A 27848-nucleotide genomic window follows, 5' to 3' on the forward strand; every position below is an offset into this window, starting at 1 on the left:
TGCCTTAATCTCTCCATTTAGACCTCCAGTCACAACATCATGGGCCTCCTCGGTTCTTGCTCAAGAGAGGCGCTTCCCTCCCCTGCCCCCCTCCCCGTCCGACGGTTTCCTTCCGTCTTCGCCTATAGCCACTTTCCTTTCTGGTTGGTTGCCCCCCCCCCACCCCTGGCGTGCTTGGCCGGAGGAGGAGTCGGGGACGGGAGAAACTTGGCAAAAGTCCTTTGCTTGCAAGGAAGGAAGGAAGCGGTCCTTTCAGGTCACAGCAGAAGAAGTACATTAGCATGGGCTTGGCTGGGCGGGGGAAAGATGAAGGCATGGAGCCCATGTTGGCACCCGGCCTCCTGGCCTCCATTTAATCAGAAACTCCCTCTTGCGTTTTTGCTTCTCAGGGTAACTTGTGGGAAACGTTTCCTCCAGGTTCCAACTGCCCCGGCTTTTCGTTTTGTTTTCTTTGCTCCAGGTGTGCGCTCTCGCTTCTCCAGACACCAGGTGAGCCCAGGTGAGGAAGGAGTGTGGGCTTCCAGGTGTGCCTACTATCTTTGGCCCCCCTCCCAGAAGAGGGCACGGCTGGGCAGAGAGTCTAGGTGTGGCCCTGACTGAGAGCGAGAACGCCTGAACCACGAAAGTCTCCAGCCTGTGGTTACATGGCCTGTAGGCAAGCCAGGATGAAGCCAGGATGAAGCCAGGATGGGCAACCTCTCTGCTGCTGGGGTGGCCAGCTCTCCGACCTTTCAGCAGGGCGAAAGGCACCCCAAAAGGAGCGGGGGGCGGGCGGGGGTCTCCAACCTCGGTACTTTTACGACTTGTGGACTTGGTGAATCCCTTGTGTGAAAAAGAATTTATATATAAATAATTTCACATAGTTTAAAGTTGCTGAGATTGAGAAACACTGAACTATTTGTATATTTATATATGTGCAGGTGTGTGCGTGTGCATATAGGCATTTGGCCGTTTCATCTGCATTTATGTATGAGAAATCCGTTGCGCAAAGTTTTGCAGATTTCCATTCATTTGGGGCCATTTCCTCCAGTCTGAGAGGGAATTAAGGTTGGGTCTTAAGGCCTCTTGTCCCTGTCTCTCAACCCTGAAGCATTTCTAAAGTGGCTTGAGCTTTTGGTTGCTGATGACCAATGAATTCTACTTGGGGGGGCGGAGGGGGGGGACACCCCGAGCAGCCCTATTTATATTCAAAAATATGCGGCTCCATCTGAACCATCTAGCTGAAGACTGTGCTAATGGTTCTTCTTGGACCTTCCTGTGCTCCATTCCCCCACCCCACCTCCCCAGGTAGACAAAACTCAGGTGGTGATTTACCTGGTAGGAATTTTGCCTGGCTAGTTTGCAAGAGGACAGGCCTTCCGGGTCCTCCATGATCTGCAGAACACCTCAAACCGTGCGGTGGCTCCCTGCTTCATACACATAATTAAAAAGGGCTTGACAGCCAGAGGACGACTGGGTGATTTCCTCTCCCTTGCCTTTATTGTGGCAGGTTTGTTTGTTGTTAATAAAATCTTGAAAGGAGAAAGCAGTCCTTTGCTGACTAAAGTTCACCAGCCTGGTTTTTTTTTTTTTTTTTTTGCTTTCAGAGAAGTCTGGCGTTATCTTGCTTGGCTAACAACAGGCAAACATGGGATTCCCCAAGGCCAGCCTGGTTTCCAAGTGTGATAGTGACGCTCCTTCGCTTTTTCGGCGTAGTAGATTTAAAAAAAAAAAGTTCAAGGGGAATGCAATCACAGGGGTGATTAAAAATAGGTCAGGACGGCGTGGCCAAAGTGGGAAGATACGAAGCTGGGTATAATGAAGAGCACAGGAGGGGCAGGACGGAGGAGTAATAATGGGCCTGGAAGAAGATTAGGGTTCCAATCTAGACTAAAGCAGAAAGAAGCCTTTTCAATACCCAACAAAGCACCCCCCCCTTCCTCGATGCACGGCCCAGAAACATCCAAAGTCTGAAGGGGGTGGGTGGGTGGGAGGTGACAGAAGTGGCCCCCAAGGCCTGTTCTGAATTGCCGGAGTTTCCCACCCATTCACGGACGTGTCCCCCTTTCACGCCCAGCCTCCCCTTTTGCCCATCAGATGTTCTTGTCCAACTCCTGCCATTGTAAAATGCTCCCACCCCACAAAGTTCAGGAGGTCACAGCCTTTGCATCCTCCCCCCCCACACACACACTTCTACTTTTATGGCTTTCTCTGGGTGGGGGTGGGGGTGTTTCAGATCTCGCATTTCATTATCATCCTCCAGACGGATCAGAGATGGGCCCTGTGATTTTTCTCTCTCTCTTTTTACCACCACCACCACGGTTTAAATAGCTCTCGGCCTTTGACATGTTTGTTGGTTACTTAAGCAAGAGTGCGGCTTGTTTGCCCAAGTGCTTCAGAACTGAGATGATAGGACAGAAGGAAAAAGAGAGAGAAGGGGGGGGGGAGAATAGAGGGTTACAGCCTCCTGAAACCCATTGTTCATGGATGTTAAAGCCTCCCCTTTCTTGAGTTAAAGGAGAAAGAGCGGACGAGAAGGGAACGAGGAGCTCCTGTCTCCAAAAAACACACACACTTCCAAACAGAATGGAAACCAAATCTTCTGTTCTAATAATTGCTATTTTTCTAACACAGCCACCTTGTAGTTTAAGCTGGTTCCCTTTGCAGCGTGGAGGTGTCTTTATTTTAATATGTGCCTTCGGATCTTTTGGAACGGGCAATATAGACATTATGGCCAACGAAGAGCTATTAACTTCTCAAAAAGCTGGATAACATTAAAGTACTGGCATTCCTCAATAGTATCAACTCTGTGGCTCTGTTAGCTTCCAAGCCCCAAGCCTGATTTTTCAATTGCTCTTTAATTTCAAAAGCGTGAACATCCTGCCTCATGAAAAAAAAAACAAAAAAATTGCAAAAAGGACTTTGGGTTTGGGCCAAGTATTTTTGCATCTCGCCCATCCAATGAACTGAAGCTGTTTCATATCCCATTTTTTTTTAAGTATTAAAAGGGTAGGCAGTATGGAGGCTGGCCAAAGCAATCGTGAGAAACTACCAGACCCACCTATTATAGGCAGTCCTTTCATTAAGGTAACTAGGATTGAAATAAACTCTGCAACAGCAGGAGTTTCTAAGAACTCTTGTTGCTTAATTAAATCCTGGGAATTCCTCACATTTGCCTGGGATTTTGCAACCTTCTGTGGGTCTAAAATTGCTGTAACGTGGGCTAAGTTTTTAAAATGATGTCCTTGAGAGAACCCAAGTAACTCTATTTTTCTTTCTTTCTCTTTCTTCCTTCTTTTTCTGATGTTTGCCCTCTCTTTGGACTGCTGGATCTCACACAGGTAAGCGTCATTATATTACTTTCTAAGCCTGCACCGTGTTTATTTGACTCCGGTCTTTCCTGATCAGCATCTTGTCGTTTTTCCGTTGGATAATGCCTTTTGGCAGGTCACAATCTCATTGTCCCCCTACCAGTGCTTATCCTGGTGGATGAAATCGACTTGTTAAAAACCATCCCCGTGTTTTTGCGACAGTTAATCTGAGCAATTCGGCTCAAAATTGGACAATCCTGATGAAAAACCAGACGCTCGCCGGTCAATGGAAAAACCTCTCTCCACGGAAACCCTGGTGCCCAAATGGTTGGGGACCTCTGCTTTAGGGACCTCTGTTTTAGCTATGCACCGTGCTTGCTGAGGAATTCTGGGAGTTGAAGTCCACAAGTCTTAAAGTTGCCAAGTTCTAGATCAGTGTTTCTCAACCTTTGTAACTTTAGGATGTCTGGAGTGTTAACTTCTCAGCCAGCATAGGAATTCCCCATCGGTTTTGGGAGTTTGCTGGTCGGAGGGTCACAAAAGGTGATCACATGACCCTGGGACAGTGCAACTGTCGTGTGAATTTTGATCGGGTCACCATGGGGATGCTGCAACGGTCATAGGTGTGAAAAACATTCCTAAGTCCCTTTTTCAGTGCCATAGGGACTTTGAACAGTCACTAATGAATTATAGTAAGAGGAGGACTCGTAAGCAGGCAGGCTGAGTTTAGAATATCTGATGAAACCGTGAAAAAGCCACCTAATTTAACAGTAGCCTGGTGTCACACAGTAGGCAATTACAGCTGCTGGGTTGTTAAGTAATGGGGTTAAGTGTGTTGCAGATTAAACCGAGGTCCTTTTTCTCATAACATATCACAGCTTAACAGTGAAAACTGCCCAGATTTCTAAACGGGAAGATAACATCTGTAATTTATCCCTGCGTGATTCTATTTTTGGAGACTCTCTCCCTGAGCTTACAGTACAGCCTATCCTGGTTTTTTGTTTTTTTAAAAAAATAATGCTACAACAAAATATGATCAATGCAACCATGTTACTCAGAGCTGCTTCCTCCTGGGAAATCAGCCATGCTCCAAGCAGTAACTCGTCAGGCAATGCGCCGCTCGGATCCCACATGGTTCCTTGGGGACCTGGGAACACGGCAGTGAGATTGTGAAGCCTGTAACGTGCACATTGGGGTTAAAGACAAAGCACTGGGATCTCGAGGGAGAGAGCTTTCCACGGGGGAGGCGTGTTTTGTGGTCTTTTAGCAAGACCATCTTTGCCAGCACTGCCAGCCTTTTGCAGCTAGTTTTGCTCTTCCAAGCCAGGATGCGAAAAAGCAGCTAGAAACCCATTCTTTGCCTCCCAAAGGCCCCGGATTAGCTGGTGCTGCGCTGCCTCCGGCATGTTGGAGCAACACCATTCCCAACCATCCCCGTCTCTGAGGAGAAAGCACTTGAAAGCCCCCCCACCCCGCCAGAAACAGACAGCAGGAAGCTCAATCCACAAAGTGGCGCAAACTGGACATTTTGACCCAGTGATTTTGGCAGGTCAAGGCACGCTGGGTCACAGATTGGGGGATCCTGAAATCTCCCAGTTCTAGTTTGATTCCTTCTTCCACATCCCTTCACCTCTGGCTAAGCTACCTGGGGGCTGGTGGGAGTTGCCTTGACCTGCCAAAATCACCGGGGTCAAAATGTGTGCATTTTGTGCCACCTTGCAAACCGAGCTTCCTGCTCCCTCTGGGGATACTTGGAGAAAAAGGGACCTCGTTTTAATCTGCAGCATACTGTGTTCACACGCTTAACCCCTTTATTTAAAAACCCAGCAAGCGGCTAGACTACAACTCCCAGCAGCCCCCAGGTAACTTAGCCAGTGGTGTAGGAATGTGGAAGATGGTGTTTAAACTACATCCGGGAGATTTCAAGCTCCCCATCTCTACAACATCCATACAAATGGTGTGGTTAACAACCTGTACAAGCCTTTGCCGTACCGTGTTCTATTAAGATTTGCAGAGTGAAATACCTGAATGGAATCTTTGATGCGCTTGATGGGAAGTCAGAAAAAGAAAAAGCAGTTTCTTCTTGCAAAACTAGGTCCAGAATTGGTCAGGCGTAGGAAATCCTCGGCTGGTTGAACCCACGGTTTCTGATGTGGTCAAAGTCTTCTCTTGGGATTTGGTGGCTAGGGGAGAGAGAGAGAGAGATGAGAACGTTACAGATGATTAAATAAAATGTAGAGCTTGTTTTCAACAGGGCAGCCTGTGTGTGTGTGTGTGTGAATGAAGAAATTGTTGAAGAAGGAAATCTTATTAAAAGTCACAGATGGGGACTGCATTTTATAGTTCCTCTTGAGTGTAAAGTCTCAAGTTAGGGGGGCAAATCTGATCACTATGAAGCAGATACAATGCCACAATGACCCACACTGGAAGAGGAGGCTAAATTTTCCTGTATCGGCTTTTGGGGTGCAGGAGTTGTGCATCTTTAAAATCTAAAAAAAGAAAAAAGAAGAAAAAAAGATAGAGACAGAGACACACACACACACAGAGAAAAGAAATAAATTGGCTGTTGAAATCCTTGAAAAATAAACAAATATTTCTAAGTGGCATGAAGTAATTAAACAATTAAGCTGGGTTCACATTTGAAGTAGAAAGTCTGTTTGACTTCATTTAGCAAAATGTGCCTTTTTGGAACACTCGCATCAGCCGAGTGGTGAAATAATACCGCTTGAGCAGTTCTTGAAACTTCTTTGGCAAGACCACTTGAATATTTTCTGGAAGGTTTAGGGGCCCACTTGATCAACAATCGCTCTTTTACAAATCAAAACGCTTTTCACTGGCTTTTCCTGGGATCAACATTAACACCTGTGCCGTAAAACGGGAAACCCCCCCCCCTCAAGCTATTAAAAAGAGCCCTGTTTGTGGAGTTTTTTCTGAAAATATAACTCCCTTGGCCCGCTTTGAAAATAAACCCATTGCTTATTCCAGAACTGTATCTGTCCAATCATAATCGAGATCCGATTGAAATGACTCCTCTACAGCCAAATTCCCTGCATGACTTTGAGCCAGTCCCATTTTCTCAGCCCTGCCTACCTCGCAGGGTTGTCTTGGGGGGAAAAGGGAGCACTGCGTATATGCCCCATGAGCTCCCGAACAAAACACCGGGATGAAAATCAAGCATAAAAAAACACAATGGAACATTATGTTTCTAAAACACAATGGAAGTTTTTTTTGTGTAGTTTGTGATCATTGCTGCAAATAAACGACTCTTGGAAGAAAAAAAATAAATTTAAACTGGATCTGTACCTCACCTCACCTCTCAAAAATAATGAAACCAGTCTGGTGAAGTTTGCCTACATTGCCAGCTGCTTCTCCCCCCACCCCACCCCCCACCCCAAAAAAAACCCCAAACCAAAGCAAAAACTGTGGATTGAAATAATCATTTACCATAAACTTGTCGGGGGAGGAAGAAAAAAAAAACCCCACGGATCAATTTTCGCAGATAGACTCTTTGTGCAGAAGAAAATGGTTTATGTCCACTAAAAATAGGAATTAGGAAGCCGGGGAAATTGCCAGCTAGAGTTGAGGAAGTGACGTGAAGCAAAATGTAGAGAAACTGAACAGCCTGTTCCTTGCAATAACTTATATATTCTCTAAACGATGGCAGTAAATCAACTCTTTTGTACAGGGGAAAAACCATGCAGGCAGCACGTCTGGAGCTAAAAGAAAGACATGAAATGCCTGCGTGGTTTAAGCTTCACTTGGGAAACCCCGATGAGGCTGCCGGAATCCCCAGCCTGTACATTACTTTAGGCTTCCCTGTGCAGCGAGAAGCCAGAAAATTGGAATAATCCACGCTTAAGCAAAGCGTGGATAAGGACGTAGATTGAAGCAGTCTAAAAAACGTCATAAACCCATCGGAAATCAAACGCAGCCTTTGGGTCGAAGGGGGGAATCAGGAGGTTATCGCTCAGTGATTGGGTTTAAGAACATTTGCGAGATGCTTTTTTAAAAAGGATTTGTTCCGTATCGCCCAATAAGACGGTCGGCAACATTTCTGCAGGCTTAATATCCCAGGTTACGTAGAAGCAGAATTAAGATGCGATAGTGAGATTACCAGCTAGTGTGGTCGATAGGCCAAGGTAAGCAAAGGAATTTTTTGCACGTGTAAGAATTGGGCAGCTGCCAGTTGGTTTTGGATCCTTCTTTTCCTGAGCACCTCTAAAACTTTCTGCTGGGGCTGAACCCCCCCTCCACCTTCCTCTTCCTCCTCCTCCTCCTTTAAACATGGAGGATCCCATCTGCCCTTCTCCACAATGGAGCCTCTTGGCAATTTTATTACCCGCCAGGCAGCCCCATAAAATATTGGAAGAGGGGGGGGCTTGCTGGAGGCATTTGAGGGGGCAAAGGTCAGAGGTCAAGACCTTTCTGCAGGCCGAACAGAAGCGGCTTTGACTCATTAGGGAAATGACTGTAATGGATGATGGTTTTCTTTTTCTTAAAAAAAAAAAAAAGGCCCCTTGGGGGAGCAGAGAGGCGAAACGGAGGCCGAATGCTGGGGACATTTTAAGAAGCCTGTTTCTTTTTAAATTTTAAAGGAAGATGCAAAAAAAAAAATGCTAGGCTTTGGGGGCATGGTATCTCGCCTAGAGGGTGTGGCGCAGTGTCTGTGGTTAACCTTAGATTAGTCATCTTTCAGCTTAAGTGACCCTGATGCAAGTTAGAAGGGCAAAAAATGGGAAGAAGTTCGAGAAGAAACATCTTAGCACCCTAGATCAGCGTTTTCCAACCTTAGGAACTTGAAGATGCGTGGACTTCAACTCCCAGAATTCCCCAGCCAGAAGTCCACGCATCTTCAAGTTCCTAAGGTTGGAAAACGCTGCCCTAGATCAAGTGGAGGATCCTATTTCACAATCCCCGGTTTGGGGGTGAAAAAACGCTCTTGCAACATGGCCCCGGTCAGGTCCAACTGCTGATTACCCAGAAGCAAAAGAGAGGAGAAAAGAAAAGAAAATAAAAAAAAACCGCTTGTTGTTGTTGTTATACAGAAACCATAGTAACATTTGCTACCCATTTTTTTGTTTCCCATTTCAGAGTGTGAATATTGAGGTTAAGCGATAAAGCATTGTGTGTGTTTGGGCTCCCCTCCTGACTGGGTTTCGGGCATCCTGCAAAGCACGGTTTCGTCGGAGGCCCGGCGTAATTGGCTGGCTGCACAAAGCACAAGTTTACAAACCGCAGCGGCTACATTTGCAGAGCTCGGCTGTGCCTAAGCCCTGCGTGGGTTTGCTTGTCCTCATCTTTGCTTAGCTTGATGTACAGATATTAATACCTTAAAAAAAACAAACAAAACACGCAGGTAAAGTCAATGAGAAATGCCCCCAGATAGGTACAGAGTGAAAGAGGTGGGTGGGTGGGTGGCTCCAGCCCCCGAACCTCTTAAACCTCAGATGTTTGAAGCAGAGAGAGAGGGGGGGGGAGGGAGGGAGGGAGGAGAGCGAGCAAGCTGGGCACGGTCATTGTTAATGTTTTATTACCACAGAATTAGCTGCATTGAAGAAAGGGAGGGGTGGGGGGGAAGAGGGGCTATACAACCGTTCTTTTTTATTTGTTCCAAGGTCTCCTTCCCTGCTTCCCCTGCTGCGTCTCTGCACCCCAGCTGCCCCGCCAGCAAAAGGGAAAAACCTTGAGACTTGTAGCTTTCTTTTCAGGGGGGCTTTAATGATGGATTTCGGATAATTGAGTGGAAAAAAAGGTCAGGGTTAGAGGAAGAATGGGCTCTAAAGAAGGACTGGGCCTCCCCTCCCCTCACTCCGTTCCCCCACCCACCCCCCACATCTGACCAGGATAACTGTTCAAGCTGTTTTCGAGGCCCAGCGTCTGTGATCGGCACCCCCGACTCTGAACCTGGAAGGGGATAATAAGGGGACAACCGGATTGGAAGGGACCTTAGAGGTCTTCTAGTCTAACTCTTCTCGAGCAGAAAATCCTGTATCATTCCGGAGCAGATGGCTGTCCAGTCTCTTCTTAAAAACCTCCAGCCTTGGAGCATCCACAACATCTGGACTCAAGTCGCTCCACTGGCTTATTGTCCTCACTCTGTCGGGAAATTTCTCCTGAGTTCTAGGTTGCTTCTCTCCATCCATTGCTTCTTTTCCTGCCCTCAGGTGCTTTGGAGAATAGGTTGCCCCCCCCCCCAGCCTTCTTCTTTGTGGCAGCCCCTCAAATGTTGGAAGACGGCTTTGTCACCCTTAGTCCTTCTCTGACTCAAACTAGAGATGCCCAATTCCTGCAACCCTTCTTCGCCTCATCACCTTTGTTGCTCTTCTCCGCACTTTCCCAAAGTCTCGACATCTTTTTGATAACGTGGTGACCAAATCCCAGCCGCCCTCTTTAAGTTGGGTAGGGGGCTTGCTTCTCGCCTCCAGCCCTTTAACTGTGGGGAAAGGAAGGCCCAGGGCCTGTGGGCTTTGAGAACAGGGTGGGTGGGGGGGACAATCTCCCCCTCCCCAGTTGCCATCCATGAGACCGGGGTGGCGAGGGTAGAAAAGGTGAGATTCATTTACAAAGCTGAAGTTGAAAGTCTTGCTCGGCAGTTACACCCTTCCATCCTTCTGTATCTTGCTTTAATTTTTAATCGCTTCCTCTGGCTTGCATGGTTTTCTGTACTGGCAGCGGCAGTGGCGGCCTTTTCTATTTTTCGGGTTTTTTTTCTTTTGCCCACAAGCTTTATCAACCCTGAGGCGTTGAAAATTGAAACTGGAGATGCGTTTGGGGGTGCAACTGTGGTTTTAGGAGGCCAGAGTAAAATCCTATATTTTTAACGCGTGGGCGAGCGGGTGTAAGTCTTGTTTCTTAGACAGGATTCCCCCAAGCTGTAGCCACTGGGTTCCTGCAGCCAATCCTCACATCTGGATTACAGGTGCAGAGAAAAGGGCCTTCTGGATTTCATCCTGCAGTTTTTCTTGTAGGGGAATTAATTGCATACCAGTGAATAGCCCAGGTCAGTTTTGTTTTTTAATGTCCTTAGCCATTCTATCAGCAACCAGTGACATCCTTGGAAAACATGCAGTGCGTATTCAGTTCTCCCGTCGCACGTAGGCTTTGAGCCAAGAACTGCATCGCAAAAGTCCCACCGAGAATGTTTTCCTATTTTAGCTGCTATAGAAGAAATAGTTGCCACCGTTCACTTGAAAATGCGAAATTCCCCAACAACTTTAGTGCTCAAAGGCTTTTGAGGCCACGGTTTCATGGGAATGACTTGAATTTTAGATTTTTGGAGACTACCAAGTGAAAAACAAAACGAAACTGGGCCACCATATTCTTTTCTGAGCTTTAAGACACTACGTTGATGCGTTTCCTTTCTCACTTGGTATAAAGGCTGATTTTCGTATTTGGTACAAATTCAGTTGCTCTAAATGGGTTTTCCGAGCCAAAAGTCAGATATCGAAAATTCCCACCGTTATTAATCTTGCTGGAGTAAAGTACTTTATTCCTCTATGTTTTTGTATACAACTGTGCTTCTGTTTCGATTGTTAGGCTTGACACAACCTGACACACTCCAGAAATCTCTGGACTTCTAACACTCATCAAATTCAGCCAAATGCTGGGTGATATTTCTCTAGTTATATTTCTCAATCAGTGTTCCTGGCAGCTGGGCGTGATAGTCTTTTAAAAGCCATGTGCTATAAAATGAAACTACTGTATATTAAACAATCGAAATAGCTGCGTAGCAGAGATTAAAAAAAGGAAAAAGCATGAAACAGTTGTGATAATAAATGCAGCAACAAAAGAAGCACAGCAAACTCACTAGCTCTGCCTTACAGCCAGTAATGTGTAAAATATTTAGGAAACTGGAAAATGCATTCACCGGGAATTGAAAATCTTTGAAGATAAGCACCAGCCGAGCATCCTTTTGCCAAACTGCCCTTTCTCTTCTGGTTACTTGCCTTGGAGAAAGTGGCAAAAAGGCCTCTGAAGTAAGTGCGTAGTAGGGTCAAGCTAAATAAGTATGGGAGGCTGTCAAGGTGGCAAGGGTTTATGGGACTTGCAGTTACGGCTTTCTGAATCCGTGACAGATCCAACTTGTGTTTTGCAAGCAGTTTTTTTTTTCCTTACCACCGGAGGAAATTATGCTGGCAAAGGCTGAATAATTGCTGCTTATTTCTGCACAGCTTCCCACCTTCCTCAACTGTGGCTGTGAAGTCTGAAATTTGGTAATTGCACCCCCAGAGAGCACCGGAGGTGGGAAACGTAAGCTTAGCCATGCTAAGAAACCCGTGACTGTCAGAAATTGGACAGTGAAGCCCTGTGGCATCAGATACTTGCATCCTCTGTGGGCGTGGAGTCCAGCGGATGAAAGTGTGTGCCCAAACCAACTCATAAACCAGGGGTGGGCAACTATGGCCCTTTTATGACCTGTGGACTTCAACTGGCTCAGGAATCCTGGGAGTTGAAGTCCACAGGTGCCCTGTTCACCGCCCTGAGTCTCTTGAGAGAAGGGCGGTATACAAATTAAATTAATAATAATAATAATAAAGCTGCTGTACAGTAGTTGCCCGCCCCTGCCATTGACTATATCCGAGAACCATAAAACCCAATTCCATCGTTTTTCTTGCAAGTGCCAGCTGCCTCTGTTTGTATCTAAGAAAGATAATTTCTTAATTTTAGATGCTGACGTAACACCCCCGGTATTTGTCATTTTGCATCTTCTTCAGAGCAACTTTCTATGGATCTGTTTCATGCCTTCTTCCCTACCTTTTATAGGCATCGTCCCACGTTCTTAGGTCACCTTTGCGCATCTGGGCATCCACTGGACCTCAGTGTCCATTTTAGCCTTTTTTTTTTCCTGGTGGACCCATCCTTACGGGGGGTATCAGTCGCATCTGGAGTTGAAGCGCGCCCCATTCTTACGTCTGTTTAGGAGAGAGCTCAAATCAGATGTGTTAAACCCCCCCCCCCAGAACTTTAGTCCCTTTATTAGCTTTGGTCCCTTATATGATTAGTAAACATTATTTTTACTTGTTATTTTCTGAGCCACCCAGAAATGGTTTTGCGCCTTGATTCATTCTGATTTGGAATAGAATAGAATAGAGCTGGAAGGGACCCTGGAGGTCTTCTAGTCCAGCCCCCTGCTCAAGCAGGAGAACCTATTTCGTTGTGCCATTTTTGTCCAGGTGAGGCCATGTGTGCAACGTGATCCACGACCGGAGAAAGAGAGCTGCCTGTGTGGCTTTTCTCCCAAAATGTCTCCTTGTGACTTTAAGAGCGCTGTAAAATGAGTCAATGCGAGGCGTCAGACGGGCCAGGAAGCTGGCAGCAGCAGTGGCTACAAGGAAGAGGAGGGAGGGAAGCCCTGAAGACGGAACAGCTCGTCTGTGCTTTTCACTTCCTGACCAGACTTCAAAACTTCTAGCTTCTCCGCCTTCTCCCCCCCTCCCCCCCCCCCCCGCAGCGAGTTAGGAAAGGGGGGTGGAGGGAGAAGGTGCAAGGAAGGTTTGGGGTTGTGTTTTTTTTTTAAAAAAAGAATGCTCTTCCACTTCCCTGCAAGTGGAACACCAAGAATCCCCCCCCCCCGCGTATCTTGCATTGGGAGACCTGGTGAGGATGGGAGCAAAATCCGGGCACGTGGGGCTGTCTGGGGTTGGTACTGTCAATCAAATTTAAGAGGGAGGAATCTTTCCTTCCTGGGCTTGTGTGTTTTCAGTGTGTAGGGTGGAGGATGTCAACTTCCAGCTAGTATAGATTTTGGCAACACCTCCCCACTTCTCTAATATCAAGAAAACATGTGATTTTTGAAGTGGACAGGGAAAGACCGTAGCCCCTTTTTTTTGCCGAGTTTTTTGTTGTTGTTTTGTTTTGACTATTGGGCTTCCTTCAATGTATTACAGAGCTGGCTGTGCAAAGCACACACCACTCTAAATCTGGATGAACAAACCACGACATCCAGTTTCTCAGATCAGTGCAACACAGGCGAGCTTCACGCAAGGCCCTAAGGCAGACAACAGCCTTAAACCCAGTCTGGCATATTGTACAAATCCGATGCATGCTTCTTTTTCAATTCTTTTTTTAAAAGAAGAATATTTTATTTGGAATGGGGCTTATCTAATTCCAAAACTACACACGCTTCAGGGTCCCCAAGGAAGACACTGGAGCTGTCCGTTAAGCAAAATTGTGAAGAAAACAAAAAAGGTGGTGGGAAGGTTACAAAAAAGAGGGGAATTGACGTCAGCCTCTATGATCTGCAGTTATTTATAATATTAGTTATTTAGTTTCCTCCTAATAGCCGATCTGTTTGTTTGTTTTGACTGGGTAATGTAACTCTCTGCTTTCTTGTTTTTTCTACCTCGTTTCTTCCTGTTCGATAACAAACCTACCCTCCAGCACATGCTTCCTATGTGGGACTGTGGAGGTTGTTTCTTTCTTTCTTTCTTTTCCAAAGGAAAATCTGGAGATTCCGCCTTTGTGGAGGCGTGCAGGGTTGGAAGACCTGTTTTTCCTTCCCCGGTTTGTGTAGCGGCTTACTCAGACTGCAGAAGGGTATTAGAAATGGTGTCGAAGGGAAAATTGATTACGCCGAAGTGGCTTTAATTAAAACTTGTTTTTCTCGTCTGCTCCCCTTTGTTTACGTCTGTGTGGCAAGGCAACACCGCTCCCTGCAGTGGGAACTTCTCCGGAGAAGAAGTTCAGCGGCTGGTGCAATCATAGGTAATTTTGTTTGTGCGAGATATTTATCTGGAAAGGTATGGCCCAGAATGGGGTTAGGAAGAGGCCAAGCAGGCAGGAAGCGCCCGGGTGCGTTCCCTCCTGTCTCTGATGGCTTTTTAATGGCTTCCTAATGGTGCATTGTGCTTTCGCCCTGAAATCCTTTTTAAATTTGGGGTGGGTTCCCGACAGCTCATCACGACGAGAGGCCTGCTTTGGCTTAGGGAATCAATGAAGGAGCCCTGGCCCAAATGGGCAAGGCCTTAATCGCATTTTGATCTGGCACGGCTTCCCCTGTCTGAGTTGTGTTTCCGCATACTTTTCCACCCAGCGTCACTGCTGACGTGGAAATTGTCGGGATAGCATCCTTAGCCCTGTTCACACGTGACCTTGGCAAAGGAGTGGACAGGCTTCTGGGGCTGGGGTTGCGCAAAACCCTTAAGCCAAGGCTAAAGCAGGTATTGGATCGTCTCTCGGGAAAACGTTTGGCTGTTGTCTTCCCCTAGCGTGGGACGCACACGCTCGTTTTAAGGCACAATGTCCGTTCTGTGAACAGAGCAGGAGCATGGGGCCTAGAATCAACCCCCTTATAAGGACACGTGACCTTTACAGGGAGTCCTCAAGTGATGAGCACAACTCAGCCCAAAGTTTATGCCGCTAAGTGAGAAATTTGTTACGCGGGTTTTGCCCCATTTTACGACTTTTCTCGCTGCATTTCTTAAGTGAATCACCGTGGTTCTTATATTAGTGACAATGGTTGTTAAGTGAAACTGGTTCCCCTACTGAGTTTCCTGGTCAGAGGCTCACAAAGGGGGATCACGTGAGCCCGGGACACGGCACCCGTCCATGAGTGTGAGTCAGTTGTCAAGCGTCCGAATGTAAATCACGTGACGCTTGGGGATGCTGCAACAGAGGTACCGTATTTATCGGCGTATAACACGCACCGGCGTATAACACGCACCTCATTTTAAAAAGGAAATTTCAGGAAAAAAACTTAAATTTCAAATAAATAACTATGGGTCATTAACATTATATCGGCGTATAACACGCACACATCATTTGCCCCCTATTTTCAGGAAGAAAAAGTGCGTGTTATACGCCGATAAATACGGTATTTTCTTTCAAGTCCTGACACAGCCAATTCCCTGCAACTTGCGTCAAACGTTTGTGGCTGGTGTGGATTCCAAGACGGATGCTTGGATGTAAAGTGATTAAACTGGATTTTGAGCCTTAGAGCTTAACTCGGAACGGGTGTGTTGCCCTTTTGCCTTTTCTCCTTCATACAGTAAATTTAAAAGCAGAGTGAGAAAGAAGTAAACAAGGACCTTTGCGACAGCCCAGCTGCAGATGCTGGGATGTTGCTTTGTGGGGTGGGCAGGAAGAAATGAAAGCAGTTAAATTTATTTCAGTGTGTTTTTAAATATATGACTAGTTTGGCAAGTGCTTAAGAAATTGCTATCCTTATATCATGTGTCTATCTACCTTGGGGCTCTTCAAACTTGGCCCTTGGATGACTTGTGGACTTCAGCTCCCAGAATTCCTCAGCCAGCGTGCAAGCTGGCTGAGGAATTCTGGGAGTTGAAGTCTACAAGTCATCCAAGGGCCAAGTCTGAAGAGCCGTGAGCTAGGTTATTTAGTCTACTTCTGATCCACAGGGGTTGACCATTGGCTTGTCTCTAGCATAAGTTGCTTCTTTGATGGATTGGTTTGGTTCGGGCTTCTTGTGGTTAAACAAATCCAGTCCTTATTTGCAAACCGAGATGCCGATGTAGCCACATGAACTAAACCCAAGGATTTTTATTCCAGGCATCAGAGTCAGCGGTTCATTGCGGTAAATCTAGCCACTGTTTGAAGGAACCCGCTTTTGAGTTCTTAGGAAAACACGGTTTCTAAAAGATTTCATTGTCCAGTAGCAAAGCCTCTTGGTGCCTGGTACCTTCCAGATGTTTGGGGTGACTGTTGCAACATCTGGGCAACCTCAGGTCAGGGGAAACTGGTCTGTGGTGACTGAGGCTATTTAGGTCTCAGGCCAGAACCTAAATTAAATGAAACTTGAATTTATTCCAACAGGGGAAAAATACACAGCTTGAATAAAATCTCAGGGAGGTGGTGATAATGGTATAATTCTTAGATAGTTTATGCAGTTTGAATTTTTTTTTAAAAAATTGCAACTTGCTTTGAGACACGATTTGGACAAGCAGTGGTGCATATATTTATTAAAGAAAGGACATAAATGATGAAATCACGCACAGGCTCAGGATGAGAAGCCACAATCCTGTTGAAACAGTCTCATTTCAAACCTCTGGTGTTTCAGCAGGGGTTTGAAGAGACAGAGAGAGAGACCCTTCCGTTGCTTTCTCTACCGCCAAATCAGATCGTGACTCAAAAGGTTTTGAAGAGTTCCCCCCAAATTTTTCCTTCCGTCTGTTGCGTTTCTCTTGAACCCAGGACCAAAAAAAAAAAAAAAAGTGCTCTTACAGCCCAGGTGGAACTGGATGCTCGGATGATCTTGGTGGAGCATATATAGAAATGGCGATTTTGTCCTCTCCCTCCCTCCTTCCCAAAACAGCACCCTCTTTTTTTCTTGTCATTTCAGCTGCTTTCCATCACTGCACAGCATCCCCTCGCGGAGAGAGGGATGAAAGGACAAAATTACCAGGGATTAAAATAAAATAAATAAAATAAACTGGGCCGCATACCTGCATTCAGATCTGCCTCGCTTGTCTCCTTCTTCTATGCTGCTCCTCTGTCGGCTGTCTACAAAAAAGCATTAAGAGAGTGACCAAGAAAAGAAACATCTTGGCCCTTCCAATGTCCCCCCCCCTGCTTTCTCCTCTATATGTGCTTTTTAAAATCCCCCCAGGAGTGGAAAAATGGGACGACCATGTTAGGATGATTAATAAGCCGTTGACAGGGGCTAAATTTCTCTTAATTTTCAGAGCTGAAAACCCACAAAAGCAAGTGAAAAAAAACACAGTGCAGCTCTACTTAGCTTTTTCCGCACACACTGGTTGTATATTATTTATATGACACTTGCAGGTCCACAAGCTGATTCCCTTCCCCTTCCCACGGTGGGGACTGCAGTTCCTCAAATTTTCAGCCCCCAGGGAGGGGACGGGGGTGGGTGGGTGAGCAAGCAAGGAAATTTGATATGGCTATAACTTTTGGTCTGTAGTTGGGTGGGTGAGTTCTTGAGTTTCTTTGAGTTCCTTACCATTTCTCTCCCTCCCACTCCCCAGTTTTTTTTATGGGAGATTTCTTTTATTACTTTAATTGCATCTTGATAGGGAAAGCAAAGTAGCTCTCACCCCACCCCTCCCGGCATTGTGCCACCTTCTGGATCTTTCTGCCTTCCTTCTCTCCTTCCCTTCGCTGTTTGAATTTGAAGGGCCTGCTGGCTACGATTCGCTGTTTGGTCGGTTTCTATGGAAGAAAGAAAACACACATCTGCCAGGCCTGGAATAATATTTTTTTTCTTTGAAAAAATGAAAGCAGAGAGGAGGAGGAGGAGGAGGAGGAGGAGGAGGGGGTGGGGAAGGAAGGAGAAAAAAAAAGGAGGAGAAATACGATCCTGCTGTACTCGGCAGGCAAAACAAGGAATATTGGATGGACTGCAGGAAAAACGTTTCGGCAGCCATTGTTGCCCAGATTTCAAGGGAGTCCCTAACCCTCTGGCAGCTGTGTGCTGGAAGGTGGGAGATAAACCTACATTTCATGAAAATGACTTTCCCTTTCAGATTGTTGTTGTTTTAAATAGCCGCCTGTGAATCGGTTTAAAGTTGGAAGGGACCTTTGAGGTCTTCTAGTCCAGACATGTCAAACACAAGGCCCGGGGGCCAGATCTGGCCCGTGAAGTGGTTTCATGTGGCCCGCGAAGCCTTCCTGGAAACAGTGAGGGAACGGCCCCCACTGCCTTCGCCCTGGCCCAGAGACCCTCCTCCTGCCAGAGACCCTCAGATCTGTCCCACTCCTGCCCAGGCCCCCATAGGCACCCTTGATGCCAACGATGTAGAGCTGGCCACGCCCACCCAGTAGGCCATACGCACTCTAGCCACGCCCACCCAGTAGGCCAAGCCCACCCAGGCCATACCCACCCGGCCCCCTGAGGGCAACCGCAATGCTGATGCGGCCCTCAGTGAAATTGAGTTTGACACCCCTGGGCTAGTCTAAGCCCCTGCTCAGGCAGGAAACCCTACACCATTTCAGACAAATGGCTGTCAGGAAGTCTCTCCTTAGTTCTAGGTTGCTTCTCTCCTTGACTAGTTTCCATCCCTTGCTTCTTGTCCTGCCCTCAGGTGCTTTGGAGAACAGCTTGACTCCCTCTTCTTTGGGGCAGCCCCTGAGATACTGGAAGGCTGCTACCCTGTCTCCCCTCGTCCTTCTCTTCGTTAAACTAGACATACCCAATTCCAGCAACTGTTCCTCATATGTTTTAGCCTCCAGCCTCTTAATCACCTTTGCTGCTCTTCTCTGCACTCTTTCCAGAGTCTCAACCTCTTTTTTACATCGCGGTGACCAAAACTGGATGCGGGATTCCAAGTGTAGCTACTAAGCCGACTGCTCTTCAAAAAGGCTCCCTTTTTAATTCTTTCCGAGCTTGGTTGGCATCCGGCCCTCGGCCACCTCCTCTTGTTCTTTCGGGCCGCTGTCCAACAGGATATCAGCTCTCCACGCCCTTGTTTTGCTTACAACTCCGAACTTGAAGCACTTCTGTTCGAAGCCAGGACTTTTACATCCCTCCTTGAAACCCTTCAGAGGCTTGATGCAAAGAAAAAAGAAAGAAAAGAAAAAGTTGAACATGAACTGGAAGAAAAGGCTAAACCAGAAATGCATTTGCCAGATATATAAGATTTCCTTCTAATTCCAAAACCTTGGATGGACGGGTTCATTCTCTCTTTTTCTTCAATTGAGCTTGCAGTCTGGGATTTTGTTATGATTCTCTCTGGGTAGAAAGCAGGGAAAAATTCTGTGGCAAAAGGCTGTTTTTATAAGTGAGCAACTTCCTTGTTTCCTATATTCTCCCTCATTTTAAGACCTTAATTCACTCCCTTTGGAAAGAGAGGTCAATCCCAGGAGATGCATTTTTTTTTTTTGAGATGGGGGGTGGGTGGGTGTCGCAGGTCCCTAGTCTTTTAAGGAATGCCACGTTAACTTCTTTCTGAAAGTCCTTCCACAACCATTCCCTTTAGGAGGTTTTTTTTTTAAAAAATATATATATATATATCAGAAAAATGGCATTCAAAGAAAGGATGCTTTCTATTTTTAAGCAAAGGTTAAAAGTTCACATTTCATCACTAGGCGTCCCATCTTTAGGCCGCCTCCATTAAGCTCGTACACCTTTACCTACTACTCTGTGCCCTGGAGTCAAAATACCAAAAACCCAGATGCAGAAACCATTTTCCCCCCCCTCCCTTAAGAAAATCCCCTGAGCCTCCTAAAACGGAGGCCCAGATGCTCTGTTGCCTGAAGCAGATTCAAATATATTTGGAATTAACACACATTCTCCTTCCCAATGCCCTTTCTCTTTATTTCTTTGTTGTTCCTGTCATCAATAATAAATCAGCACACTTCTATGCATTCTGTCTTTTAACAGTCCCACCTAGCTTCCATTTCATATACATTTGATTAATGACAGAATCCAAAGGTTTTTGGAGTGCAGTTCCCCCCACCCCCCAAAAAAACCAACAACACCACTCTCTGCCATACTATATTAGTCCTGGTGCAAATGGGAACAAGGTGTCAAAAGGTTGCATATAGCTGTACAGCTTTTGAGTTCCTGGAATTAGGGTGAAGCCCCCCCCCCCGACTTCCAGAAAGAATAAACCACAGTAGCAATTATGAAAAATGAACAATTACGGGGAAGGCTTGGTATTCTGTAGCCGGTGAAGAAGACATTGCTGCTCTGGATGGTAATTAATTTATAGTCATTCTTACAGCAGACAGCTGTAAGGGCCAAAAACTGACAATACAGGAAAATTTGGTTCTCTGCCTTTTTCGCCTGTGGGATCTGTACCTTTGATTTATTGCCACCCTGGAGCTTTTTCCTAGCTTTCTTCGCAGAGGTGACAGCGTAACTTCGAACAGTCCCCAAATAAACGTTTGTAAGTTTGAGGAGTACCGGCAAACACTTTAAATTGTGCCAAATTGTTCGTACCAGTTGGGTTGACCAATTTGTGAGATTCTTCCCCCATCACACACACACTTTGGCTCAGAAATTACTTGCAGTAGTAAAAAGTAAACCAGGGAGGGGTGGAGCCCGGAGTGGGGAGGACTGGGCAAGGAGAGAGAGAGAGACAGACAAGAGTTTTGTGAAGTAGTCGCTGTTCCACAACATTTCCACCCCAAACGTTCTCCCTGGTCCTTCGGTGGCCTCAGTTGGCAGCGAAATAGGACAAAAGTTTATCTTTTATTTCTCGGAATTCACTAGAAATGGCTGTTAAATGTTAACTGGCGAAAGGCACCCACATCAGCGTTCTTAGTTGCCGGGAGGTGGGGAATTGGAAGGGTCAAAGAGTGGCCGAGAATTAAGAACCAAGGAAATGTTGGTTTCTGATGGCTTCGTTGCTGCCGTTCTGCCACCTGATTGTGGGCCATCCTTGTTTGCACCCTTCTTGTCTGGAGGGTACGAATGCAGTTGTTTGTGTTTTATTGAAAGCGTTGTGACTTCTGGGGAAAAGGAAAAGTTTCCTTCCATTCGAACTGGACTCTGATTTCGCGGGTCTGTTTCCTTGCTTGCCTGTTTACTGGAAAGCATTATGATGATGAAGGTGCTTTCCTAGAGCTGACCGTGGACTCCTGGGTGCCGAAGTCCACCCATCTCCAGGTCTCCCAAAGTTGAAAAACATTGGCCTAAAGATCTAAACCGCTTCCCAAGAAATCTTCGGAAGGCCTTCTTTAAACACTGCCCTACGAATGGGATGGAACGGAGAACTTCCCAATTCCGGCTTGCGTAGACTAGCCTTCTCCAATTTGGGTGAAGATTCTGGGATTTCTAGTCCTCGGGGGCCATTGCTGACTTTTGGAGGGAATTCTCACCACCAGGAGATGCCTAAGTGGCCAGACCTCACTGAGCCTCTGAACCACAGTCAAAGTAAGGAAGTTAGCTCCAAAATGGCACTCCTGTTTCTTGCCGCAATGCATTGTAAGCATTAAAGGGGGGGAGTGGGGGGGAGGAGAACGCCTTTGTCATCATTTCAAATTATGGACAATTCTTGAAAATACTTGGACTTGCAAATATATAACCAGAAACAGTCTCCTAACAAAGTTAGAGAGTGGAAACCAGCCTTTTAGCTGGCCTGTCTTTTCTTATCCGTACTATGCCCATAGGGGAACCAGGCCAGTTAAATTTTCCTTTTATTGTCTTTCCAGAAATATTACAGAACAAGAATTCTTTCCCTTGCTCTCCCTTCCTTCCCCTCTATGCCACGGTGCGGGCAGTGGAAAGGCATTTAAAATTCAGCTCAAATCCAGCCCAGATATATAGGTATATTTTTTTGATGCAGCATTGGCCGAGTTTCCTATAGCAGGAAACTCTTTCTTTCTTTTCCTAATTCCAGGCTTCCAACGTTTGAGGCCTGATTCCTGTGATACGGTTGACCTGAATATTACCTTTCTTTTTTCTTTTCTTTTTGAGCCTCTAAGGAAGTTGCCTGATCAGGGAGCTATTTGAACCCTAACATGGGCTGACTAATCTAAAGCCTCTGGATTTCTGGAAACTCTCCAGCTGATGTCCCCATATCCCAGGCTAGCAGCTTTGGGGTGGGGGGGTGGGCTCCATTCAGACACACACACCCCTCCCTAAACCAGATCAGCCGCTTCAAGCCGTAAATGGGAGAGATCATTGCCCCACCGATCTGTTCCCGGCGTGGCCTTGTTCCCCGTTTTTCAAGCCCGTGGCTGTGTCAGTACATGGAAGCCAGGAGGATGACCGTAACCTTGCCTTCTGCTTTAAACGTCTTTAAGACGCCTCTGCTGGCTTTGCGTGGCAGCAGTGGCTCTTTCTCCACAGGAAGCAGGGATATATATTCTTGGTTTCTAGTGCAAGATGCCTCTCTGGATGGAAGAAGGAGCTATATATTGCCTTAGGGAGTAGGCTGTTCTTTAAAAAAAAAGGGGGGGGGAGGGCCAAGCAAACAAATTCTCTTTTGAGATATGAATCAGTAAAGCGAGATAAAACAAAGGGAAACAGAGCAGAGAGTTAGTAAGTTGACAGTGGCTACAAAGGTCACGGTTGGGCAACTGGGAAGGTATTAAATATGTCAGATTTGGAACTAAAGAACGTGTGTATGCCTAATTATGCCAACGCTGCCGAAGAGCAGCCGGGGTTTGGTTTTTGGCTTGGAGATCAAAGAAGCTTTGGCCTGCCTCAAAGAACCGGAAGAGGAGAGAGGCCGGAGGGACAGTTTACTCTCTGCCCTATAAAGTAAATAAGCTGATAGAAGGAATGGATGTGGGAGTTGGTGCCCTATTAGTTGTTATTTGTTCAGAGAAAGTAAGGTCTTTAAAAAGAGGAATGTGAAAGGACGCCATAGATCAGGGGTGTCCAACCTTGGCCAACGTTAAGTCTTGTTAAGTCCTGGCTGGCTGGGGAATTCTGGAAGTTAAAAGTCCACAAGTCTTAAATGTTGGCCAAAGGTGGACACCCCTGCCCTAGACCCATCTGTAAAGACATGCAGAGGCTGACTTTGAGGTCCACCTTAAGCCGCGGACCTTCCTTGACTGTCTTGGGGCCAGCCGCTCTCTTTCAACCCACCTCGATCAAGGGAATGTTGTCTATAGTGAAAAGCAACTGTAAGGCTTGCGTTCTTCCCATCGCCATTTTGCACACCGGTTAGGAACAGGGCCGAGAGAGGAGAACATGGCTGGATGTTGCTTAATTTAAAGCCCTGTGCGCTTTTGGAAGCGAAAGAGGTGGGATGACCCTCGCGGAATACTGCTTTTCCAGAGCTGGCACCCGAAATGACGGGACCTTTCCCAAACCTTCTCCGTGTCTCAAATTAGCCAACTTGTCCCAGTGAGATGTTTGAGGTGGATTTCCTGTTAAATGCCCCCAGCCCAGACAGAGGCGGATGACTCGAAATTGTTTTGTCTACTCCCGTGTCTATTTTCCAAATTCCTAACTGAAACATCAGTTTTGAAAACGGCTGTTGTGTTTCCAGGCTGAAGGAAGCGGCTAAAAGCAAACAAACTCGGGCTTGGCTCAGCTCCTGGATGGGTTTTGTGGTGAGCACCCTCAACGTTAGACACCCACCACCCCCCGCCCAAACCGTGCACCGTGGTTCAGGGTCCCTGCGATTTTTATTTTTTTAAAAACCAGCGAGGTACGGGAAAGCTCCTCCCTGGAGACCACATAGCTTCATCTGGCTTCGGTCTCTCTTTTTTTTCAAAGTCTGTTTCTTCCTTGGCTCCCTGTCCGGTTGCCAAGCCCCTTTGGAATGATCAACAATTTAGTCTAATTGTGTCAAATGTTTGGGCGGCAAGGTTGTCGTTTATTTTGTCTCTTGTGTCTGGAATATTCGCTGTTTTCAAGGTCTTTAAGCCCTCGCGCGGCAGACGGCACGTAGTCTGGGAAAGTGGGTTGATCAGTGGGGAGAGAGAGAGAGAGAGAGAAGGAGGGAGGGAGGGAGGGAGGAAGAGAGGAAAAGAGAACTTTATATAAAATGGGTTTTGTTTTGGTTTCCCCCCCCCCCCCACCCACCCTAGCTTGTTTCTTTGGCTTTGATCCTCTGAACTTGACCAGTGGCCTGGTTCAAATTGAGCAACTTGCTGTTCAGGGTTTTTTTTTCCCTCCCTTTTCTGTAACTTGTCACTGGAAGCAGCCTGGATTTCTTGATACCATTAAAACAAAAAAAAAAGAAGAAAGGAAAAGAAAAGTGTGTGTGTGTGTGTGTGTGTGTGTGTGTGATATTCTGTTGCCTCTGAAGTGCTTCGCCTTAAATGGGTCTGGAACCGGGGGCGAATTCTTCCTTGCATTTATGGGGACAGCAGAGCCCTCTGATGTCTCCTAGTAATCAGGCTTCTGTTGGGTCTAATAGATATTCCAGAGAATTCCTCCTTCCCCCCCCCCCACTCCCTCTGGAAAATGCATTTGGTGAAGGAAAAAATAAAAATAAAAATCCTGGAATCCTCCACCCGGTGAGTTCTTACTTGCTTGCCATCAGGAAACAGAATAACAAGAGCTGGAAGGGACCTCGGAGGTCTTCTAGTCCAAACCTCCGCCTGAGTTGGAGGCCCCGTATCATTTCACACAAATGATTGTCCATCTGTAAACCTGTAAACCGCCCTGAGTCCCTTTGGGAGAAGGGCAGTATATAAATCTCAATAAATTAAATTAAATTAAATTAAATTAAATCTCTTCTTTAAAAAAAACAACAACAAAACACTCCAGTCTTGGAGGACCCACAGCTTTTGAAAGCTCCTGTTGTCTTCAGGCTTAACTGGGGTTTTGCCTTGGCCAAAAGGAAAGATTTCTTTTCTTTCTTGGGTTTCCATCCCGGCTAATGATTTTAAGATCCACCTTGTCCTCCCGTGCGGCATCTACCTGCTGGGGTAGGAAAAGCTCCTTTGAGCCAATCCTGATTCTTGGTACGATCTTAGCAGGACAATGAATTTCAACTTCCTGGTCTAGCTTAGCACCGGTGGGATCTTCTCTTGGCATCTGCTCACCAGAACCAGCCCTGCTTTATTTTTGGAAATCACCAAAATATGACCACTTAGGCTGGGGGGGGGGAAGGAGGAGAACGTTGATGGCATTTTGCAGTAGCTCAGTTCCTGTTGTTAGAAAGCAATGCCGGGCCGGCGCACTTAACCAAAGGAGCGATAATATATATATACACCAGCAAACAAGTTCATTCAAGCCTTTAAAAAGTTAGTAAATTATAGAGGGACTTAAAGGCAGATTTGAAACAATTTTGTCGAGGGAAACCAAGGTACTAAGGGATTAATTGTTATCTTAGCACATACCTTGGGAAGCCTTGGGATAAAACTCTGAAAAGATGCCGGATATCGAACAGAAGTCTTAAAAACCTTTTGTTCCTTTCGCAAGTATAGAAATTAAGTCCTGGGGGGGGGTGGACGGGGGGGAGGTTTCTGCTCCTTCGCTCCCCTAGGAGACATATAGCGTCTAGGCAGGAATTATGAGATTGATGCGTCAATGTCTTAGTATCAGGGTGGGCGCAGTTTTCTAAAACGCAATTTACTGCTTGAGAAACTGAAGGGGTGCCATGCTTCTCTCCCTCAAGACTTGGCCAAGCTCTCCAGCATTAACTGTGCATAACAAAGGCCAACACTTAAAAACTGTGATTGAATCTGGATGTTAGGCTTCGGATACCATGAAGCCCCCACCCCCACGAAGGAAAACAGGTCGTGGAAAAGATGTGTAACATCCCAGACAATCCTGAGGGCTTTGCACAAGCGTCGCTTCTATGCCACGTCCCATCCTGTGTCTGCCATATTGGACTTGGTGCTTTGGATGCCAGCATGAGACTCGTAGCCTCAGTTTGATGACTCTCAGCCTGCTTTGGCTGTCCAATTTTCCATCCACGTGCCCCAGGTTCAAAGTCTGCGCTCCTGGGCCCTGAAGGTGGCTGCTGGCTTGGCTTTCGTTTTTTGATCGATACTTCCTTATCCGCAGAGAGCAGGCACCCTCCCTCTTGGTATCTCCTTGGCGGTGCGCCCGTGCGCCTGCTAATTGCTCAATCCAGCCTTATCGGGGAAGCCAATCTAGTCATAGGCATAATCCTTTCTAGTCGGTGTCACAATAAGGATAAAACCCTCGGCGGCCTCATTTGCCCTCACGCGAGGGTGGTGGATTGTCGTCTGAGGCCTGCTCTCAGCCCAGAAATAAAACAGAAGCAACATTGTCTGTGCCTTGGGTTTCGCCATTGTTGTTGCGCATTCTCCCAGCGCTTCACCTTCTTGTCTGTACTTGAGTCCTTCTTCCCCCCCCACCCACCCACCCCCACACCGTGTGCGTTTGATTCTGCTTTCCTTCCCAGCTCATTTCATCCCGATCGAAGCTGTAATGTATAATTCATCAAATTGCATTGCGCGATGAAGCCGCTGAGAAGCAGGAAAGTCGAAATGAACGGCTCTGTTTGGGAGGTAAACATGCTTGGACTGAAGTTAAACCAGTCATCATTTCTGAACCGCACGGCGTTTAGATCTCTTCAAGCTAACATTTTCCCAGGAGGCAAAAAATATCTTTCTTTTTCTGATCCAAGCAGTTGGTCACGGTGGAGGAACTGTGAGCTGTGTGTAGCAATGAAATCCTTGGGGTCAAAACAGGGCTAAAAATGCCGTGTGTTTGTCCCATTCATAGGCATTTAATGTACATTTCACCTTTCTAGGGATAGAATACTCAGAGTGACACATACACAAAACCACACACGGTTTTAAAAAAAGATTGAAACATGATGTTTTAACCAAACCATAATATCCACATTTAGATCTGCCTCTCGGCTCCTTCTAAGAATGATATGTTTCCAATTGTAAACTTCACAATTACATGCTGTTCCAAAATTCATTTATGAGATAAAAGAAAGACACAACTTCTTCCTCATTTGATTTTTTTAAAAAAATTTTTGCAGAAGCTCCAGGTGGAAACAGAGTAGCTGCCTCTGTAGCCTTTCCCTCCTGTGAAACAAAAACCAAGCATTCCTTTTTAATTAACTCAGATTCCTGAGTAAATATACTTTCCAAAGACCATCACGACATCCTGTCTTTGTGTGCATGAGTGTGCGTGGGGCGGGAGGGAGGAGATAATTGTGAAAACTTTATATTTCTCCCTCCCAGCTGCCCAGAATTCATTACCTCTCCACTTAAGACTGAAAAGTTGGCTCCCGCTGTATCGATCCACTGATAACAGGCAAAAACCAGAGCGCGTAACTCATATGTGACACCCAAAATCTGGCTAGTCATAGCACTGGAATATTTCACATCGGTCTATCAGGTTCCAGAGAATTCCCCCATTCAGGATTTCTCGAGAAAGCAAATCTGCAGGATAACTTTGAGAGTCCAGGATCTTTGGATTTGGGAAACAAAAGAACCTCTTCCTAGATCCATCTCACAGAAAAGGCCGCCCTGGGCTCTGGAGCTGAGCAGGGTTGGTTCTTCAATGGAAGGCCACCAAGATAGGACCCGGATGGAGAAGTTGAGGGACAATCTGGAAGAAGGAGGAGAGGCAGACACAGTTGACAAGAACGGCAAGGAACTCCAGGAGACTTCACCTGTTGGTTTTTCGTCATGGAACAAAGGAATGTATGACAGGATGAATCAGTCAATGGGTGACTGAGAGAACACCGGTACACACACACACACATGCCATCTCACTGAAAGAGAAAGGTGATAGGGATGGGGCAGGTGCGTGCTTCTCAGTCAAGTCTTGGGCACGGGTTCAAGTTGCTGCCAACTGTGAAGCAAGCGGAGTTGGCTTGGTGCAAAGTGCTCTACTTTTGCATGACTCACTGAGCTACTCTGAGGACACAATGCGAGGAGGCTTCTCGTTAATCGCCCTCCGTGTTACGGAAGGGTTGCAGCCTGATGCTTTGCGTGCCAAGGGTTGGCTCCTTGGGTAGAGCCGAGAAAGAAGCTTGCCCGATACTTGGGGGAGAATTGTGTCGTCATCCAGGGTGGATGAGTCTTACTGACCTGGTTTCTCCAACGCTGGCTGGGGTGGGGTAGGACGTCAGGTTGTGCAAGCTGGCCTTGTTCGTTCCCAGGAAATACCTTGGGATGCGGGAGAACATCGGGGTCTCCTCGAAAATAGAGGGCGGTATTACCATTACATTATTTCTATTATAAACACAACAATGGGACATCACAGCTGCCGGTTCTTTAGCTGGTGTTGGCCCTCATTCT

The 27848-nt window shown here is 46.5% G+C and overlaps 1 protein-coding gene and 1 long non-coding RNA gene across 3 annotated transcripts in view; one reads left to right on the forward strand and one right to left on the reverse strand.

Annotated features, from left to right (window-relative positions):
• Nucleotides 1–27848, forward strand: part of SKI (SKI proto-oncogene) — a 90180-nt gene that overhangs the window by 39275 nt on the left and 23057 nt on the right. The window lies entirely within an intron of this gene.
• Nucleotides 5261–18586, reverse strand: LOC310648110. Its single transcript, XR_014494015.1, has 5 exons — nt 18395–18586; nt 17300–17414; nt 16691–16748; nt 12045–12202; nt 5261–5473 (listed from the first exon to the last, which is right to left on the reverse strand). It is a non-coding gene; the product is annotated as an uncharacterized lncRNA (long non-coding RNA).

Source organism: Vipera ursinii (assembly GCF_947247035.1).
Source record: "Vipera ursinii genome assembly, chromosome: 17".
Taxonomy (NCBI): Eukaryota; Metazoa; Chordata; class Lepidosauria; order Squamata; family Viperidae; genus Vipera; species Vipera ursinii.